This window comes from Anastrepha obliqua, chromosome 5 (assembly GCF_027943255.1).
Source record: "Anastrepha obliqua isolate idAnaObli1 chromosome 5, idAnaObli1_1.0, whole genome shotgun sequence".
In the NCBI taxonomy this organism is placed as follows: Eukaryota; Metazoa; Arthropoda; class Insecta; order Diptera; family Tephritidae; genus Anastrepha; species Anastrepha obliqua.
Genome location: NC_072896.1, coordinates 119119816 through 119142630, shown reverse-complemented (window position 1 = coordinate 119142630; position 22815 = coordinate 119119816). Strand labels below are relative to the sequence as shown.

At 38.5% G+C, this 22815-nt stretch overlaps 1 non-coding gene across 1 annotated transcript; it reads left to right on the top strand.

Moving 5' to 3' along the window:
* The first annotated feature begins 8235 nt into the window (after positions 1-8235).
* Positions 8236-8308, top strand: Trnav-aac (transfer RNA valine (anticodon AAC)). The gene has a single exon. It is a non-coding gene; the product is annotated as a tRNA-Val (tRNA).
* The last annotated feature ends 14507 nt before the right edge of the window (positions 8309-22815 follow it).

The following is a 22815-nucleotide window of genomic DNA, read 5'->3' as shown; positions in this document are numbered from 1 at the left end:
TGAATTTCGGATCATTCCCATGGCTTTTAAACGTTTGGAAATGGTTGATTGATCAACTCCCAAAGTTTTTGCAACCTTTTCTTGCGTTTGAGCCGGATCTTGATCGAGCAATTCCTCCAATTCGGTATCCATGAACTTTGGCGGCGCGGCCAAAATCACCACTTTTAAAGCGTGCAAACCACTTCTGGCACGTTCGCTCAGCTAGAGCATGCTCACCATAAACTTCCACCAAGATACGATGACTTTCGGCTGCTTTTTTCTTCATATTAAAATAATGAAGAAGAATTCCCCGCAAAAACACATTATTTGGCACGAAATTCGACATTTTCAAGTGTGGTAAAAATATTGTTGTTTACGCTTCAAATAAAAAACTTATACTGACGTTTGTGCCTTACGACAGTAGCTCTCCAATGAATGTTTGGAAATGTGGATCGATGGAATAATAATCAAGTTACGCCATCTGTTGTAAAACCGCACGAACTTATCCATAAATGAAGAGCTGAATATAATCGAAGGCGTAAAAAATGCATGCATTGAAAGTGAAAGAAATGAACCTGAACTTGAAACTGAGGCCAATGTTCCGATTTTTATAGAAAAACCGCTGACCTATGGAAAAGGAGTAATAGATAAAGTAAAGGGTAAAAGGGAAGGGTACCCGTTGGATTGCTCGCAAGATTGCGACAAAAAATACACTCTGTCACAAAAGTCTAATTCACTTATTTCAAGTCTAAAACATAATTACTGTTTTTACAGACCACTTAGATCTAATATAAGCTTAAATTACTACAGATAAAAAACGCCTAAAAAGTACTCAAAGGGACTATTCAAAGACTACGCACACTGCAGCGATGAATGTCATGCTGCACCTATTACCGATTGAGGCCTACAGCAAACAGTTGGCGGCGAAATCGGCACTTAGGTTAAGAGAATCTTCCAACTTAGCCACTAACAGAAGAGGTCACGCAAGAATACTAGACGAATACCCCTTCCTACATCAAACGACAGACTTCTGTAGCTCAGTGGAGTTGCATTTAAGAACATCCTTTACCACAACTTTCCTAACGAAAGAGGATTGGGACATTGGGGTAATGGACAGCATCTATACTAATAGTTCCAAGCTAAATTATCAAGTAAGCGGAGGCCTGCATTCTGAAAAGGCCTGCTAGCCCTAAATAAAAGTGTTCTCACAACAAAAGATATAAACATATATTCAGATAGTCAATCGGCTCTGAAAGCTTTACAATCGCCTAATATTAACTCGAAGACAATAAAAGAATATATCGACGTTTTGATAGAACTATCACAGTACTTTGTAATAAACCTGCTCTGGGTGCCGGGTCATAGAAACATGGAAGGTAACTGCAAAGCAGATGAACTAGCGAGATTGGGTACCACATTACCGATCCAACCAGACAAAGCGAACTTACCAATGCCTTTAGCAACTTGTAAAATGCTTATAGATAAACACATTGTCAGTACCGCCAACAAGCCATGGTCTCAGTCCCTGACCTGTGCAACTAGTAGAATGACGTGGCCGGAATGGAACATGGGCCGCACAAACCGACTGTTGAAACTAAGCAGGGGTCCTAACAGGGCATTGTCTGATTGGCAGGCATGTCAGTAGACTGGCAGCGCCCTATAACGACTATTGCAGAAATTGTAACGACATTGAAGAAGAAGAGACCATAGAACACTTTCTACGCGGATGCATGGCTCTGGATAGAAGAAAGTTCAATATTTTTGGAAAAAGCTCCCTAAATAACTTGGCAGAAGTGGCCAATACAAAAATAACAAGTCTTGTTAGATATATCAAAGCCACAAGTTGGTTCAATGAGGACGATGTGGAGTGAGGAGAGGGGACAGCCCCGGTGGTATCACAATGGGTCTACAGCAGGCCTAGGTGTGTCAAGCGACAACCACTATACCTACCTACCTACTACAGATAATTATTAAATAAATTAAAAGAAACGAGTTTAGAAATTTATAAAATTCTTTGAAACCGAAAAGTCAAGCGTAACAATTTGTGTAATAGAATTCTTTGAGAAACTTTATCGAATGCTTCAGAAAAGTCCGTGTAAACACAATCGACTTCAAAACCTTCAGCAGCAGCTGAAAAGCAATATTCACCACAAGCAGGCAGGTTGGAAACTGTAGACCTACCCAAGATAAATCCATGTTAAGAGAGATTAAGCTCTTAGTCGCAAAGTACGTCTTTTCTTCAACAATTCCTTCTAAAAGTTTAGATTTAATAGAAAGTTTCAAGATCGGCCTATAGTTCCACACTTTTTTGCCACTTTTGAAAATAAGGATGATAGTTTTGATGTCCTAATCGTTGATAAAAACTGCAGAAGATAGAAATTTATTAAAAATTAGCTTGAGAGGAATAACAATATCAGTCTGCGAAGAAGTTTTTAAACCCAAAATCCCATTCTCAATGTCCAGATAAACAAGGTTTAAATAGTCGCAATTCAAAGATGAAAGTTGATTAACATGACAAGAAGAAAACGATTATGTATCATCACTAGTGAAATTAGATTTGAAAAAATCGGCAAACAAATAGGCTACGTCCGCAGGAGTAGTTGCAGATTTTTCGTTAAAACGAATCGCAGAAGGGACTCCAGCGCTTGAATTTTTACATTTAATAAATCGTAAAAAGGGCGGATATTTTTCAATAAAATACAAAGTATTTATTTTTCATTCAACTTTATTGTATCGCCCTCAAAAAAGGTTCTTTCCGAAATATAGTAATAAACTTATGCCACCGAATAGTCAACCATTAGACCCTTTTTCAAACCCATATTCCCGAAGCGATTTCAGTTCTCGTCGCGAATTATATTTTAAGTATTCGGTGAACACAAACTGTCCTCGGGACAAGTCTTGCCGTTTTCTGGTAATCAAGGAAACAACGGTCCTCATACTCACGGTGTTGGAATGTTTTTAAGCCGCATCACTGAGGTTGCACTCATCAAATGGGACCCAACTGATGAGAGGATTATTATAGGCCGGCAAAAGTGAGAAATGTAACAGTGGTGCAATGTTATGCGCTTACAGAAGCAGCTACGCACAAAGGCAAAGAAATGTTTTACAGTAAGCTAAGCTACGTTTTTAGTAACATTCCATATGACGACATCAGGGTGCTTTAGGGAGATATGAATGCGAAAATTGGCTTGGTTGTGGTTACCCTCGAATCCGACATGAGAAAATGCGGTATGGGAATTATGAATGAAAATGGCGAACTGCTTACAGAATTCTGCGACAACAATGACTTACTAATTGGCGGCAGCCTCTTTTCTCACAAATCATCGCCCAAAGTAACCTGGGTTACACCGGATGGGTATACAGAAAACCAGATAAATCATATCTGCATAAACCATACAAACCTAGTGTGGTGGAAAACATCGTGGCCGAAATGAATATGCGAAATATGGATTATTATTAAATACATCAACTACAGCACTACATAAGTTTTGAGCTATGTAATTACTGGGTCCAATAAATAAACTTAAACGAAAGCACAATTTAATATTACGTCATATCGTTTTTCGTTTACCATACATAAAACTATATATCTGCACTTTTGCCTTTTCCTACTTATTTTCGATCTTTTCATGAAAAGAAGAAAATAAGTAAATTCAATATCTTTGCATGCGGCTGTCACTAAAGCTGAAGCCACTCGATCTGAAACTCCAAATCTACAGCATATCTAAGCGAAGTTGAAGACGTCGAATCTCGAAGTATGTCGACCGCCTTTTAGCAGTGGCTCTGTTGCAATTGCAAAGTCATTGAATTTCCGTGCATATTCGGTTCATATTCAAGTTCAACAGTAGGATCAGTGCAACCCAATAAGACCGTTGGTATTTTGGTACTTCTTCTGTCTCTTGTTGGGGCACTGCTAGTTTTCGCTCATTACGAGTTCGTTGATCCAAAAAAAAATATTTTAAATGCCTAGTATTGGTTCCCACAAACATTCTCAGGTCACTAAATTCACAAGTAAAAAATACTTTGTTCAATGACTCCACAAACACTTTGGACTTATCAATCAAGATTTTATCCCCATCAAGATGGCTCCAAGATTTTGTTTACTGGTCGGTTGAAATTAGAAGATGGTAAGATAGAAAATTCAAAAAATGGTTTCCAATGGGTTTTTTCCCAACAAACTTACAGGCAGAATTACATCCCATTGAGATATGTGTTAGGGAAGGTCTCCATAGGAAACTGAGGGGAGCCCCCATTTCCATACTTTCAGATAGTCAGTAGACTTGTAAAGCCCTTCTATGAACTATAATCATCTCAAAAATGATATATGACTGTCTGAACCTTCTTAGATGTTAGGGAACTTCAACGCAGTATTAAAAGGCTGGATTCCTGGACACGAATATGAGAGAAATGGAATGACCATCTAGGAAAAAAGGGGCAAACATGCCACCAATTGGTTCTGAGTCTTTTTGTGTGAACTTACAAAGGTCCACATTAATGAATTTCTCAAAAAGTGGGAGGAGAAGACATTCGTTGACGACTGGGGAAGCGTTGAGCACAGCGACAAGCAAAATAATTCTTAACGCCGGATACAGGAACTACTTTCGAAGCTACTTTTGTTCAGCAGGGTAGACTTGAGACTTTTAAGGCCAAGGCATAAGGCAAGGACTTTACAGGCCACTGTAGCCTGAGATATCACTTAAACAAAATTCATCTGTCTGAGAAAATCATCCACCGATTCTCTGAAATAGACACTGAAAATTCAGAATATATTCTTTGAGCATGTCCTGCGCCAGGCAGAAAGACACTACCCCACCTTGGTGGTATTGCCATGGATTCAAATAAATTACACGGTGCTACAGTGAATCAGAACTTTTGAAGTGACATGAACGAGGCGGAACTGTGTTCAAAAAATTTTTAGCACACTTAAATTTTTTATTTATCGTTAAAAAACCGATTGAGGTAAATGTTAGCCCTTCTGACGTATGTCATCTATTTTTCACGCTAAGCAAAAATAACCACTGATTTTTCAACACAAAACTAAAATTGTAGTCAATTTTCTCAATTTTTGCGAGTTTAACGAGATGTTGTCGATATTATTGAAATGAAAGATTTATTTATTAGTATAAAGTCTTATAGCTGTGTCTATTCCGAATGTAAAAAGTGTTTAATTTCAGAAATCGATCAAAATGTGTCGAAGTAACGGTTTTTTTGGAAAACGAAAAAATCAGTAACCTGAAAGTTTCTGTTCACTACTTTCATATTTGCAAATTTAATGCGGTTCTCCGTTATTATTCGCGAGATACGTGTATAATTAAGTATATTTTCTCATACCTGTGTCTATTCCGAATCTAGCAAGCATTATTTCATCAAAATTGTTAAGAAATTTTCCAAGTGAAGAACGTTTTTGTAGAAATAAAATAAAAACATAACATTCTCGAGTTGAACAGACGTCAAAAAAAAAAGGATGCAAAAAGTAACGCAATTTGCTGACTTACTTCTGCAATTTTCTGACTTACTCGGACGTAGTATTACCTAACTAAACCTCACCTAACCTAACGTTATCGAAATCAATCCAACCGTACACAATGTGAGACAATCGAACCCATTGTGCTGCTTTTCTGCATTGCAAAAGGAAGTCATTTTAATTAGTTTGTAATGCCAACCTATCCAAACTCGACGTAACCTTGAATAACTTATCCTAATCTCACTTCACTAAATAGAACCCTACGTAACACAATTGAGTCGATTGCATTGTACTTCTATGTGTACTCGATTCAAAACATCTACAAATAAACGTAACGTATCTTTACCTAGCATAACACAAAATAACATAACCTTACAGGAAATTCATGTAATACAAGAGTGGCTAATTTGAGCATAAAATACTGTTAAAAAATGAAACATTTTTGAATTAAATGTTTTTATTAAAAGTTACTTTTTTAATTCAAAAACTAAAATTATAATGTCAAAAATGTTTACTTGGTCTTCTACGTTTGTAAGACGTATAATATCATTTGTTTCACGTACAAGTGACCAGCTTAGCCTTCGCGAAGCCGTTGCCAGGGTAAGGGTCTATTAGGTTAGGTTAGGTTATATTTTCTTTGGTTTGTATAGGCTAGATTTACAAGCTCTGTGAATTTATTTACATATTTTCGCTCGGCACAGAAACACACTTAATTTCATTGTCTTACGTTTGTGTGTACATTAGCTTAATTTAAATAAGGTTAAATAAGGTTAGATTAGGTTAGAATGCTAAGTTTTAATAGGTCTTGGTCATTCAAGAGTGATGATTTTTCACACTCATTAAATTGTACATGCTTACCAGCAAATTGCAAACGGTTCTGCTGCGGCATGCAAGCTTCGGTTGGTCAGTTTGGATTAGGTAAGCTTGGGTTATAATGAGTTTTGATATGTTAGATGTATTCATAGTTATGTAAACTTATTGTTGTCTTTCCAAATTAGCCGCAATGAGCAGTAAAGCACTGTCGGTCATGCGGTATTCTCTCGCAGTTTCGGTTCAGCTGGATTTTTAAAAATGTGGAAAAAACCTTTTTTTTTTTTAATTGTAACTTTTACAGTTTTCAATGTATGAAGATGAGGAATAGCTTATTTCGAGCACATTTTATTGGAGTTTAAAAATATGTACATATTGGTGGTCCCCGTTGGAGGAGAGTGGCCGAAAAATTGCATCACATTGAAAAAAACGTGAAAAAATTGCAAAAAACAGAGCTTGTTACTGAAAATTTCTTTTGAACGTCAATCGTTCAATCTTATAATTATATACATTCATAACGCGCATACACTCCCCTTCCCAAGACCATATTGAAATAAAAAATCGGTTGAAAAATGGATTAGTTATGTATTTTTACTTCATCAAAAACACCATAAATCGGTTTTTTAACAATAAATAAAAAATTTTGAGCAGGTTTTGAATTTTCTAAAATTTTCACAGTTTTGTGTTGTACTGGTCTTGACCTAAAACGTGCACTATATCCCTTGAAGAGTTCTTTCGATTTTTTTTTTTGTAGCACCGTGTTATGGAACAATAAAACCCAGAATGCGCTATAATTTTTAAAAAGCCTTAAAATATGGGGTATCTTAGCAGTCCCTTTTGGTTGTAGTGCGCAGTAGCCTAATAATAATAATAATAATAATCAATCACTATCCACTAAAAAAAAAAATAAAATATAGTTTCTTTTTTTACATTATGCGGCTTAAACTTGATTTTAGGATATACAAGATGGCGCAAAATTAATCATGCACTTTTTTTACTACATAAAAAGCTTATTTTGAGTTATGAAAATCTTTATTCTAACCTTTAAGCGCTCCATTGCTTGACTGTTTGTATACTGCAGCTGTCTAGTTAACAAGAGTCAATTGTGATTGACGTACAACGCGATTTGAAAAAATTATAAATTCTCCGATAGGGTGATTAATTTTGCGCCACATTGTATAATGAACTACATTTTTATAAAAAATAAACGAAAAAACTCGATAGGGTAATTAATTTAGCGCCACCTTGTAGTTTGTTCAACATTTTTACTCATAATTTAGCATAGAACTCGAATATGCTGTACACTCTCTACAAAAATTCCCTTTCCCTTCCTTTCTCTCCTTCACTCAAACTACTTATACTTTTCAGCTATTCAGTCTAAGTCTGAACGCACCTTAGCCATGTGTAGGCAAGTAATAAAAATGCAAATCGCTAAGTTATGCCACCACTTGCACTCCTGATTTTTATAATTCTTACTCGTCTGCCATATTTATAAATACAGTATAACGTTCATTAAAAAACCAGGCAATAAAGTCAATATTAAGCGTGCGGTTGGTGGCGTTGATAAGCTATTTAAACTGCGCAGTCACACAAACCCGCACTCTCAACTAGTTATGTATATATGTATGTATGTACATATGTATATAAAAGTAGGTAACTTACAGCACGGAGCACCCGCCTGACTGCTTGACAGGTTTATTTTTAGCCAAGACCGCATTTTTAATCAGCTTAAGACCACTTGCCGGCCTCTGTGTGTTGATTATGCCATGAGAAAGCGAAACACGCAACAAAAGTAAAAGTGACAAATATACATACACTCATTCACACATACTTATGTGTATTTTACATAGGTATGTTGGTATGTGCATGCACTCTTGAGTAGTGTACGAGTGAACTATTTTCAATAGCCGCTCAATTGAAAATGATAGATATTTTGCTTTGAATTGACTCTTTGTAGTTTGGTAAGTTCCCTTCTTTCAGCTGTTTCCGTGGTGTAGTGGTTATCACATCCGCCTAACACGCGGAAGGCCCCCGGTTCGATCCCGGGCGGAAACAGATGATAAATTTTTTTAATAAAAAAAAATATTAGTTATCAATTAATTTATATAAAAATTCACATCGGAGTATTGGTTTAATCATAAAAATTAACCAAAGGTCACACAAATTAAACATTGGCATAATTTACTTAACCTTCGATTGACACACTGAAGTGTGTGAGTCAGTCACCCCACAAGGGGTTTGATGTTGATGGGTTGGGTTGTGGTTTGTCTATTTCTAGTACATATCTGGAAATATACTCTTAGCTGTATTTTAGCAACGCCGATTTTACTCTTTGAATTCATGCAGTCCGAAGTCTTCAGTAGTTGGTGCGCACCGATTTTATGCAGATCTAGAAAAGCGATTGGATGGAATTTACTCCAGTGCGTAGTTCGCGTACTTTTTTTGCGTATACAGACAGTCAAGTCTAGGATGCTATCAGCGTCACCAAAATCAATTATTTCATCATCGCAATCAGATAAAATGGTTTGCAACTCGCTTTCTTTTAGAGGCCGACTTCTATACCACATTGCCATTATGGCTCTAAAAGAAAATCAATCGCAGTGCGAGTTCGGCTAAGGCCTTAATGCACTGCGACCAGATTGATCTATTGTGCGCCCCTAATTACTTACTTATAATTATTTAGTATACCGAGGAATTAATATTTTTTCCGATAGCCAAGCTGCGATCAAGGCACTGTCGTCGCCGTATTGCAGCTCTCTTCTGGTGAACTCCTGTAAGAAGGAACTCAAACATCTCGATCAAGCAGGAAACATCTCCCTTATCTGGGTTCCTGGGCACAGGAATATAGAGGGAAGCGAAATTGGCGACGAGCGTGCCAGGAAGGGGTCGACAGAACCGGTTTCAGCTGTCCCCCTCGCAGACATCGGTGTCCCTTTGTCCGTTGTTAAAGGGAAACTACACAATTTCTTTCTAAAAAAAGCGCAAGACAGATAGATAGTCTGTCTCATCGTGCGCTATTTCGAAAACACTATGGCCTCAATACGATAGAAACAGAACGCTTAAGGTGATGGGAATCCCCCGCCATTCAATTTCCAAACTCATTGTGGTGTTCACTGGTCACTGGGTGATCGGTACTCATGCGGAGAAGCTTGGAATTCCGTACAATCCCTATTGCAGGAGCTGTGGGGATCGTACAGAGAAAGAGACTGTTGAACGTTTTCTCTGCAAATGTCCGCCTCTGGCGGCTAGGCGCTTGAGATTCCTTAGCGTGCCCTTTGGGGATGACTTGAAGAAATTCTCCAGCCTAGATCGCTTTTCTCTCCTCCACTACATCAACAGCCCTGGATGGCTGTAGACGGTTTTTTCTTCCCAATAATTTTTCTTTGCACAGGTAATGGTCCACATTATGGTATTAAAATGACACGTAAGTGCTACTTGAAGGGTGCCTGTGGCACTCTTGCCATTTTACCTACCTATCTATACTGAGAAGTCGAACCAAGAGGAAGCAGTTGTAGGTCTTCCTCCTTTAGTAGGTACGAGCCCAGGATTCTGTGTCTTCTGTGGCCTAATGCCTCACAGTTGGTGATTAAGTGCTCCATAGACTCCTCTTCATCACAGCAGAACCTTCATAATCTTGTAATATTGTAGATAATCCTATTGTGTTAAAGTGTTTATTACAGGCAAAGTGACCTGTAAGTGCTCCACAGAGTAATCTTAGGTCCTTTTTATCTAGGGTTAGAGCAGATTTTGCTCTGTTGACATTGAAGTTCAAACTTTTTGGAGTTATTAAGGCCGCTTGTGCCGTTCCAGTGTTCCCTGACGCTTTTTTACATAAAAGCCTTCCCGTTTCCTTCGTGTCCCACATGTCCTGGTACTCAATTCAGTCAGACCTGAGTAGTCTGCCGTGTAGTAGTAGTAGTAGTAGTAGCCGTGTAGTCTTCATCGTTGTCGAGTATCGCCTGGCATCTTCTTCATGCTTTGAACCAGCTTTTCTGCGTAGTTTGTCACAAAAAGGGCTTTGCGAACTTGACGCACGAGTTACTTTAAAACGTGGACTGGCTTTCCGGCAAGGTGCGTTTTCATAATTCTCCACACATTTTCCCGCAGACGCCAGTCTAGGGACTGGGAAGGCCAATCCATTACTGTGACGCCATTTTCTTGTTTCCAGGCTTTACAGAGTGTTTTTCTGAAAGTAGTGATTTTGATGATGTGTGAGGGTAGGATATGTTCGCCTCCTTCAGCCAACGTGCGATGGTGTTGATACTTACATCTATTCCCTTTTTAGCAATAACTGATCGTGCTTGGCGTAGTCACAAGGAAGGGTCCCGCTCAAAGAGTTGGACGATCGCTTTATCATGCTTTTTTGTCGTAACTCGCTTCAAACCGCGCTCGGAAAAGTCATCAATATTTTTGTACACTTTATACCGCTAATTCCACATCACAACAAACTTTTCTGATTTTTTTAATACTTTTGCGGCCATGGCGTAAGATAATTTTGACCCTTTCGAATGCGTGGATAAAAATACCGCCTCAAAACGCTTCGCGTACTTCTCATTCATTTTTGTTTGATTGCGTTTACGGGAAAGTTTCGAACGACACTAACCTCAGTTAGCCATGGCGTCGTAGCCCTTGAGTGGGACTATTATGCAGAAAAACGCAGAACGAAATACCTATATCTTGAAGTTAAAAGAAAAAAGCCGGTTCTTTTCTTATGACACAGACTGTACGTGGTTGTTTATAGGTAGGAGTCTCTTATTTGCGGATCTTGTGCTCGGAATTAGCTGTCATAAATCAAGAAACAAGTCATAATTCATTCTTCAAATGAGGCGGTAACACCAGAAAATATAGAAAAATTAAAATTTCAAAAAGTTAAGTTGCGCGAGTTTGCTGAAATCGTCTTGGCTTTATATTACATGAGCATTGAACTATGAGGAAGCTCTCTTCAAAGTGGCTGTTGCGTTTGCTCACTGTTGACCAAACACAAGAAGGTGTTGATGATTCTGAGCACTGATTGGCCTTGTTTAAACCTAATAAACCAGATTTTTTCCGTCGATATGTGACAATGGATGGATCCCTCACTTCACTCCGGAATCAAAACTCGTCCTAAGCGCCCGAAAGCACAACAATCGCCTGGAAAGGTTATGGCCTCGGTATTTTGGGATTTTGCGCTGAAATGATTGCGTTACTATTGATGGAAGTTACGTTGATGAATAAATCTAATTTTGAACAAAAAAATACGTGTTTTTTTTGTTAAGCCAGGCACTTTTCAAACCATGTGTTATATGTGCTTACACATACATGCATACACATTTATATGAGCTCTTTAATGCACAAGGTGGCGCAAAATTAATGTTGTTGTTGTAGTGGTTGAGTATTCCTGCTGAAATATTCGTAATTAGCGACTAGCGCCGATTTACTACTACTGTTCTTGTGTGATGATGCCTTGTGTGTGTGTTTTTTTTAGTCAAATCCATTTAATTAGCTTCAAATCTAACAGCCAACTTTTTATCTCTACGTCCAAGATTTCATTAATTTGCTGTAAGAAGGGCTTACCAAAAGAGCGAAGTCTTGCTCTAGCTAGACCTGGGCATTCGCATAGATAGTGGAAGAGACTTTCTTTCACCCCTTCCGCTTCACAATTTCTGCAGATGGGATTGAAAGGGAGGTTAAGTCTGGCTGCGTTATCCCCTACTTTCCAGTGTTTACCTGTAAGGGTTACAGTTTTACGCGAAATGTTTGGTCGGGAGCATCCTAACAAATAATTCGTCCTCTGGATGTTGTACGACGGCCATGGTTTTCTTGTAGTACTACAAGTATTTATTTGCTTCTTTCGACTAAATCATAGTAGTGCGAAGCAATGGATGTTTCTATTGTGTTCAAAGGGGTAGCGACCGCCACGGCCTCTGTTATGTCTAGTGCGGAACCTTTTCTTGCTAACTCATCTGCCATCTCATTACCCTCTATGTTCCTATGACTGCAGCAAGCAGTTCTAGTTCCTTTCTGCATTGTAAAACTAACTTGGTTGAAGTGGAATTGGAATCTAAGATCTTAATAGCTGCTTGACTGTCTGAGAAGATAGCTACTCTTGCACCAACTTCCTTATAGAGCTTTAGTGATTTGCATGTTTCTCTGATTGCTAGTAATTCTGCGTAGAACACGCTGGCATAGTCAGGAACTCGGATTGATTTGGATATATTGAGCGGCTCCAAACAGAGGCCAACTCCGACACCACAGTTCATCTTAGAACCATCAGTGTAGATTTCAATGTAGAATGTACCAAGCACTTTTCCTTTCCTCCATTCGGCTCCCAGTGGAAAACGTACCGTAAAGTTTTTCTTGAAGTTAAGGTCGCGGACTGTGTAGTCTGATTTGTTTTTGAGCAGTTAGGGGCCCCGTAGGAGGATTTTGCTGTGACCGTACGATCTTGTTGTCCAGCTTCCTATATCTCTGAGTCCCACCGCGCTGCAAGTAGCGATTGCTTCTATATGTAAGTCTAATGGTAATAGATGTGTTAGTACGTTGAGCGCATCCGTAGGACTGGTGCTAAGCGTTCCTGTGGTCAAGATACACGCTGTTTGGATAGTTTTGGTTGGAGACCCCATTTTTTACCCAACATTCTCTTACACGTGTAAAGTGTTATAATGCATTTACCCTGTACTCTACGTTGGACCCCCAGCTGAGTTTGAAATTAATAATCCAATTTTGTTTTTGGGTAGGTATCTTTTTTACTAAATTAAAAAAAAATTATTTTGAGTGAAGAAAATTTTATTTTGACCTCTACGCGCTCCGTTGCATGTCTGTTTCTATAAAGTAGTTGTCTATCTTCCACCGGGTTGATTCATTTTGCGCCACCTTACACATATTGAACGAAGCATCAGCTGTCTTAGTTGAAACCAAATATGCACAGAGTTGTATTACATTTTCCTCACCATACCTCAACCTCTCAATAATCCAACAAATGCCATCATCAACAAATTTGCTTAGATATTTAAATTCCTTCAGCAAAAGTACGGTGTAAACCACTGCACACCCTTTAGGGGGCAAACATAGAGTACAATTTTGTACCCTTCATCTGTCAAGTTTCGAATAAATGTGTTCTAATGCATATCAACTGATTGTCTAGTTGAAAGTAATTCATTTGTATTGTACGATTTGAGTGACTGTCTGACTGAATGTGTGTTGCGAGCTAAAAGGCATACCTACAAACTATGCACTTTAGCATTCAGCTGTCAATCAGATCGAAATCTCGGCGTAACATTATCCATAAATACATGCATGTGTATTTGTAAATGTGCCCATTTTCATATTGATGTATCGGCACCATTTCCCATATCTCATGGCGATACGGTACAAAAAGCGCTGTTGATGCCCGCGTGTTGGTCGATGGCGGGCGAGATGCTGAGAGGCAATTTAAAGGTGACTTTCTTTGTTTTTTTTTTTCATTGAGCCCGTGAGGCACCCTGGCTCCCAATTTTTCGGTAAATCCCATAGAATGAAGGGGATTGACAATCGTTTTATGATCGCAGTTAATTTTTTCCGCCAATTCACGACTGGTTTGGCGGCCGTTCTCCGTTCTCAGATGTGATTTGCGACGTTTTTCATCGAATTCAGAATGCCTTACGCTACGGGACGTGTCGTCGACGTGGTAGACGCCATATTTGAAATTTGCAAACCATTTCCTTGCTATAGAATCGCCTATGACCGCTTCCCCATAAACATCGCAAATGTGCCGAGTTGCTTTGGCAGCTTTTTGACCTCGATAAAAAGCAAAGAAGTGCAGGTGTCGAAAATGTTGATATGCGCCTCCCTTCTAGGCCTCAATACTAATAAGAATTTTAATAACTCAAAATTACAATTAACATATTTTTGTAGAACAGAAAGAATTCTATCGAATGATTACTTACCCTTTACCAAACAGCAAACAAATCGTTGTAAAAAAAAAAGAAAATATAAAAACGCTGAACTTATGCCCGAACCCGATAATTTGAAATCGCCTCTCTATCTTGGGCAGTGTGAATGGATTGTCAAATCGTCCTCAGTCCTGTCCATTCCCGAATATTTCTGGAACAGAACATCTCCGGCTTTCGTCTTATAAAGAGTGGTTAAATTTCAAGGGCCGATGTTGAATGTGAACCACACCTAAACGTCAACGACACCGTTGGACTTCTTTCTTTGGGGTTATTTGAAAGAAAAGGTGTACATCGATAAGCCAGCAGCAATTCAAGAGCTAAAGGATAAGATAATTCGGCCCATTAACGGCATAGAACCTCAATTATGCCTCAGCGTCATCGAAAATTTTGACCATCGGATGGAGGTGTGCCGCCGAAGCCGCGGTGGCCATTTGGCCAATATTTTGTTCTATACATAATTGAGCCATACCAATATTATCATAATAAAGAGAAATGACAATAATTTCTTAAAAAAATTTATTTTATTCAAAATCTACACCGGCCCTTGAAACTTACCCACCCTTTATCACGTGTTTCTTCTATTTTTACTATCATTATTTTTTGGCGTAGTTCATAATTAGCATCTCGGTTCACCTTATGCGGTTCTACCTAGGAGCGATAACATGTGCAGAGAGATGTTTTTATAGCAGTTCTTTAGTTCTTTTTAAAAATGTCATCGAAGAAAATATATTATGAAGGAATAGTACCCCGAATGATGCATCCCAAATATGTCACTTTGCGGCGCTCATCCCTTTTGACATCTTCTCAGAACTTCTTCATTTGTTCAAAAATGGAAAGAAAAATTTATATGCAAGAGTTTTTACGATTGTACGAGCAACGAGAGGGTTTCATAAATAAAACAAAAAAAATTAAAAAAAAAAAAATTTAAATAAACGGAAAAAAGTAAAAATAATCAGTTAACAACTTATAAATTCCAATTTTGCATAATTTCATAAATATTTTTCTAGGTTTTTACTCATGAAAATATCTTCATAGGTATTGGTAGGTATTAAGCTCAGGCAGTGGCACTATGACAAATGACAATTTATTTGACAGTGAATGAAGATAGTCCTTGAGAAGCACTGAACTCTAATTACTGGAATATTGAGTTGGCATGCAATAAGGGGTTAAGAACACTATGAAGAAAAGAGAGAAGGACGAAGCAAAAATATGATAATACATATTGCAGAATTAAACAATTCGAGGCACGTTCTAAATCACAACAATTTGGCATGAAAGAGAAATGTAGGCGAGTAGATAGTCAACGAACTTTTGCGGCATACAAATGTAACGAAGCAAAGAAGAGACCAGTCATTCTGAGAGACTACAACTAGAGACTAACGACCAACCAGCAGGCATTTAGCGTATAAGTACATGCATGTATATGTGTATGTGATTTAGCATACAAGCAAGGAAGTTTTCTGATAAGTCACACTGGCCAAAGCGAAGTCAACTCTTAAGTGGGTGATGGTGTCATGATTTAAAACTAAGCAAATCGCAGAAACTAGAAATGTTGAAAGAAAAGATTGAAACTTATGAAAATTGTGCAAAATCATCCTAACAGTGCTGCCACTAATTCTCCAGCGATTAAGAATAACTACAAATAAAAAGTTGGATAAATTCTCTCAAAAAATCAAACAAGTAGAGCAAAAGCTTTTTGCATGCAGCTGATTACCCCATAGTTTCCTATAAGTTGAGATGCTCAAAGCAGCGATATGATTTTCGCTATTGTCACGTAGTTGGCATATACATACAAACATACATAAAAGCATACATACTTGTATAACATATTGTTGGTCATTTATATGCAGTGAGCGAAGAACAAGCCAGTGGATTATAAAATAAATGAAATGAAGTGAGCTAATAAAATTCAATTTCATACAGCATTCATTGTACGCAGCTACGGTCAGCAGTTACAGCAAGGAAATGAGAGTGCAGTTGAACTTTGCTTAACACTCAGTGTGAGCATTTTCATAGTAGTGACCTGTATAATTTCATATTCACACATACATAAATAAGATTAAGAATAAATAAGAACAAGAGTATGCTCCCATAAGAGTGACAGTCAGTTCTGGGAATTACAGTTGATTTTATACATAGTAGATGGGAGATGGGAGAGAGTTAGCGAAATGAGCGCGTGTTGCAAAAATGCTTTGATGTATATAGAGAACTACATATGGATATGTGCAAAATGAACTGATAAACTGCTGAATGTGATAAAATGTTGGAGACGGAAATTGAATAAAAGCACAGTGAAATATTAGACTAGTTGAGAAAATCTGATTAACCCCTGAGGCTTAGCATATTTCGACTGTTTAATATTTATGAAATATGTTTAATATGCATGAAAGAGCAAAATGAGAGAAAGTTTTTTCTAATAGTCGTTGCCTTTCGGCATACAATTGCAAACCTCGGAGTGTATTCCTGATATGAAAAAGTTGCTAATAAAACCATCTGTCGTTCAGAGGCGACATAAAACTGTAGATCTCTCCATTTGATGGAAATTCAAAGCGCTAGCGAGCGGGTATGAGAGTAGCTCAGCCAAACACCTAACAGAAGTGTACGCGCCAATTATTTATTGTTTTATTTGAAACAAACAATAGCAATTACAACAAAGCAATAATGGTAAAAATATTAGGTGCTGCACTATTTTACTACTGCAACCGTATCTTTGCAAGACCTGCTCTGCCGATAGACGCTCTTCTATTAGGTCTCAAACTTTATCAGCTCCTCCGCCCGAAATAAAAAATAAAAAGTATGAAGGTACAAATGTGCACAATAATAAGCAACAAATTACATTGCTTGTTGTTGTCAAAGTAATAGTTGCGCTTAAAACGGAAAATAGTCGCATACTATCTGCTGTAAATGCTCTGCATGAAGAAAAAAACAACTGATGCAAATATCAGATGATCTTATTGTAGAAATTCGCTCTTTGCACTTTAAGTTTGAAGCAAAAAATGCCGCGCTCTCTACGTTAACTACTGAGGTTCAAAAGCATTATTGCTAACTGTGCTAATATTCTCGGCAGTGCAAATTCATATCATACGAGCACTTCGCTCCCTCTTCTTTCTGCTCGATGTGCGCCTGTTGACAATGAGAACAATGCGCTGAACTCTGCTGCTGCCTCTAAGCCTGCATCGCAAACCTCTGCTATGCATGGTCCTGCCGTCGCTAAAGAAAAGAAAGCCAAGTCTACATTTAAGTCAGCCGCTGCTACTACAACTGCACCTGCAAAAGTAACCTTCGCAAACCTACCATAACCTCTCTGTGACTGCTATTTTCGGCATTTCTAATGCTGCTACTGAAACTGTGCCTGCAATGCGATAAACATCCCAGTGGAAAACGGTCACACGTCAAACGTCAGCTTTTCAAGAGATTTTTGAAGTTTTTGACGTGATAACATCTTATAATTCGATTTAACAGGCTGCACGCACGAAAAAATGTGCCCTTACCTTGCTCATTAGTGTTACCTTGCTCATTTGTCGTTACCTTGCTATTGCCGTTACCTTGCTCATTTGTCGTTACCTTGCTCATTGCCGTTACCTTGAATGAATTGCAAGCGAAAGCGCGGAACGAACGACAAAGCAAACAAAGCAAACGAACGGCAACGTTCGACATCTTGCTCTCTCCTACTTAAGTGAGCGTATATGTGTATGTATATGCGCATATGTACATATATAAATTCACGTATTTGTATTTGCATATGCCTTCTTATTGATTATTATTAATTTGATTTACTTGAAGAATTTAAAATAAAACCAAGTTTGTTAATAATACCTGTTGTTTTAATGTTATTATTATTTTTTGACGTGATAACGTCTTATAATTCTATGTAGCCGGCTGCACGCACCAAAAAATGCGTCGTTATCTTGCTCATGCGTCGTTACCTTGCTTGAACAGCATGTTATGTTCTGTTATGTTATGTTATGTTATGTTATGTTATGTTATGTTATGTTATGTTATGTTATGTTATGTTATGTTATGTTATGTTATGTTATGTTATGTTATGTTATGTTATGTTATGTTATGTTATGTCTATATCCATACAAAATATCTATCAAACCAATAAAATCAAAATTTTCTTTTGAAAAATGCAACCATTCAATCAGTATTTTCTTATGACGTTATCACGTTAAACTATCGTCAGTAAACCGACTTTACAGACAACCTCTTTTTTTTTATAAATGCTCAAAGCTGGAAACTTTGATTTATATCATATTTTTTGTAGATTTGCTATATTTTTACAAAAAAAATTTAGGCAAATTAATAAACGTAAGAACAGTAGTTAGAATTAATCAAAATATCGCGTTTCCATTTCTTTGGCTATGGATATACATATATACCTTACGGTGCCTCACCAGTTACAGTAATTATGCAACGTAATTATAAAATTCATTAAACTTTAAGGCTTTGTTCAAATATTTCTAAAAAGATTTGCATAAAATATATACTACCACAAATCGAGTTTTTTATAAATAAAAAAATCAACTTGGGTGGCAAAAATTGTAGGCTGAAAATCAAATTGGAGGTACTTTCAGTATGGTCCAACTCTGAAATGAGTCATCTCTATGACAGGCAGAGAGCAAACCCATAAAGGAGAAAAAAGCTACAGAACTTCTTCAATCCATAGAAAAATGGCAACATAGATGGGATCTATCAGTCAACGACCGTTAGACCTGAAATTTTATTTAACGCATCTAATCGGATGCTTTCAGTCTTATCTCCACCTACTACCCGCACTGCTCCAACACGATCGACGATGCAAAGAGCGTAATTTTCCAATGTCACCGTTTTCGAGACGAGCGTCAAACGCTGGAAATGCTACTTGGACACCCGTTGCAGGTGAACAATCTGATACCAGCCAAGTGCGCATCAAACAAATCCATTAAGGCGTATTTAGCAAAAATAATGTAGCACCTCCGATACGCGGAGTAGGCGACTAAAAAGTAGGAACTCTTGAATAAGGAGGCACTAACTGTTTGACTAACGAAAGACAGTCACGAATGCCGGAGGTAACGCTCACGACTATATGAGAGCAATGAACAAGTCGATACTAACAAATTTGATATCGCAATCTTTCGATGTTTCTTTTGCTCCAAAAAAGGGAGCGATGGAGACTATCGGTGACATAAAACCTCCATATGTCGTGGACGCCGTTCTGGGGAAGGTAGACTCCCCAGAAGAGGAGGAGGGATTGTTTAGTGGGCACACTACTCAACGAAATAGACGACGGTTTCTGTAAGTGCAAAGGCATTTTGAACCCTACCTCACCTTGAGATTGCTCGGTCTCGCTGTCTTGGATAACATTGCGGATATTGCGAGCCTCAAACAAGCTCGTATAGCCAGCTTTTTAAAGGCTACAAGGCCAAGTACAGTACGGATAGGATTGCTCCGGTGGTATCACAAGGGTCTTCTAACTGGCCTAGGTGCGTCGAAGCACAACTATTTCACCTAACCTAACGGCTGACGCACATTCACCGAAATTGACGCCGAACAGATCGATTGTGGCACGAGTTGAGTGGACGGCGCACCTAGCTGCTAAAACCAAAGATCATCAAAATTCATGCCTTCAATTCCCGGTCACAAAAAGTCATGTATAATGCCTCTGGAGCTCTGTAGCTCACCGTTGACCGAAATGACGATTCCAGCAGAAAAGAAAAAATTAAAGAAAAATGAGTCAATGAGGATAATTTTACTAACTTTATGCAGCCAGTTTCATAGTTTCCAAGTTTTTACATACTTTTTATTAGAAATATTGAGTGACTGTCTAATAGATTCAAATTTCTATACTCCTTTGTTATTATTTTTTCGTAAAATTTACGTAGGTACATCGCCCATTAGTGTTTCATGGAAAAGCTGACGAACTACCAAAAGAGTTGGCATTTTTCCGCACAATTCGGTTGTCACTCAAAAGAACTAAGCTAATATCAAAGTAGTAAACAATGACCGATGGCATTCACGAAAAAATATTATATATAAAAACTATTCTATTATGCACAGCTCCATACAAATTTGGCTAATACGTATTATATTTCAAGTATGGCACAATTCAGTGCTGCGCACAAAGGATAGAGATGAGGTAGAGAGAAGTAGAAACGAGATGACTGAGAGTCTTTTGATCGCAACCCTGCCTCTGTCTATGTGGCGCCACGTGCCCTTCAAACTCCAACTAACCAAAAGACGCATATAATGCGAATAGTTTTTATGGCCACTCTGGCCAAATGTGAAAGATGAGTGAATGGAAGTGGTAATGGGTACGAAGTAACTGATACGGACATGTAATGCATAGAAAATGTGAGTCGAGTGTAGTTTGACTTTTGCCCTTGTTGGTTGGTTTGCACTTTTGCATATTTTGTTGCTTCTTCTTGCGCTCTACTTTTGATTGCCTTAATTTGACATGTGGAATAATATTATTTTTTTTTTGTGGTAAGTGAGTTGTGGCATGTTCTTGGAATTAATTGAATTGAAGTGTCAATGTACACTCACGGGTTAAAAAGGAGAAAGGGTGATAGACGAATGGCATACAGTGCAGAAGAAGCACACAGTCTTAATGGAGGAATCAACATGTGAGCGGGGAGCGGCTATTAATTCTAGTATTTTATTTGAATTTCATAAAATTAGAGGTATCGGATTTTAAATCGAAATAAAACAACGAAAATTCAAATTGATTGTATAATCTTTATTATTTTTATGACATTTTTAATTTTTTTTTAAGATAATCCCTTTCAAATGTTGGCCGCAACGGCGCCGTAATTCGGCCATCCGTAAACACCGATTTTAAATGACTCGCTTGTAATGTTGGTCTTGTAATGTTGGGTTGCAATGATGCCTCAATTGGAGCTGGTTTACCCATAAAGCATTTAGACTTTACCTACCGCCACAAATAAATACGATTCATAAACATAAAAAAACATAAAAAACTCGTGCTTTGTTCGAAGGATTTTTGTTTTTTTTTTTTAATTTCGATTTTTTTTTTTAATAATTAGTTGTCGGTTTATTTTCTTGAAAATCTGAAAAATAAATATTTCCGATCAGCCTCTGTCCGTTACCGGATGTTTCGTTGTGCAGGCTGAATTTTCCGACTGTGGGACCAAAAATTCCCTCCTTGCCCACCTTGGCGTTAACGTCGCCAAGCACGATGTTTATGTTGTGGCTGGAGTAGCGCTCATAGGAAAGTTCCAAGCGCTCTTAGAAGGAATCTTTGGTCGCATCGTCCTTCTCTTCCGCCGAGGCGTGGGCGCAAATGAGCGAAATGTTAAAAAATCGCGCTTTGATGCGGATTATTGCGAGGCGCTCGTCCGCCGGAGTGCACAGCAGTACTTGGCGACGAAGTCTCTCTCCCACAACAAATCCGACACCGAATTTGCGCTCCTTTACATGGCAGCTGTAGTAGACGTCGCAAGGTCCTAACTTTTTCTTGCCTTGTCCCGTCCATCGCATCTCTTGGATGGCAGTGATGTCAGCCTTTACTCTCACGAGGACATCAACCAGCCGGGCAGAGGCACCTTCCCCATTAAGGGACCAGACATTCCAGGCGCATGGTCTCAAATCGTAGTCCTTATTTCGTTTGCCGGGTCATCATCAGTATAGGAAGTTCTCATCCGAGGCTTTGTATATATTTTCATTCGGAGGGATTTTTTAAGAAGCGAGTCCCAAACCCAGCGCACAACTAGCTATCCTGGAATGCTTCGCCTTCTCACGTTAACTCACTCCCGAACGGGTGTTCGGAAGCTACCCAGAGGATACTTGGGCTAATCGCGGAAGTTGTGAGCTGCTTGAAACATATGCAGAAGAATCCTCCTGGCCACTTACAAGTGAATGGCGATCAGTAACTTTCCCCACTTGCGTGCAGTTCTACATATGGAACCAACTCACCCAAGTTACTCTCACAATTTCGCTTCGGATTTTCAAATCCTGTATTCTATCCTTCTTAGCTCTCAGTGGCAAAAAAATCCTAAACAATCTCTTACGACAAACAAGCTTGAATTTAAATGCTTTAAAGATATTTTCATGAGAGACTTTATTTGGTTTTTCGTTGTGGGACGATTTTCAGCTCCCTCTCAAACGGTTGTTTGGAAGCTAACCAGAGAATACTTGAGCGAAGCCCGGAAGTTGTGAGCTATTTGAAGGGATGATGTCTAATGTGTGTGTTTTTTTAGTCAGATCCATTTCGTTAGATCTAGGTACAACAGCAAACCTTTTATCTCTACGTCCGAGATTTCATTAGTTTGCTGTAACAAGGGTCTTGCTCTAGCTAGACCGGGACATGCACATAGATAGCGGAAGTGATTTTCTTTCACCACTTCCGTTTCACAGCTTCTGCAGATGGGATTGAAAGGGAGGTTAAGTCTGGCTGCGTGATCCCCTTCTTTCCAGTGACCTGTAAGGGTTGCTGTTATAAGTGAAATATTTGGTCGAGAGCATCCTAACAAGTAATTCGTCCTCTGGATGTTATACGACGGCCATGTTTTTCTTGTAGTACTACACGCAGACATTTATTTGCTTCCACCTTCTTTCGGCTAAATTCTAGTAGTGCGAAGCAATAGATGTTTCTATTGTATCCAAAGGGGTAGCGACCGCCACCGCCTATGTTATGTCTAGTGCGGAACCTTT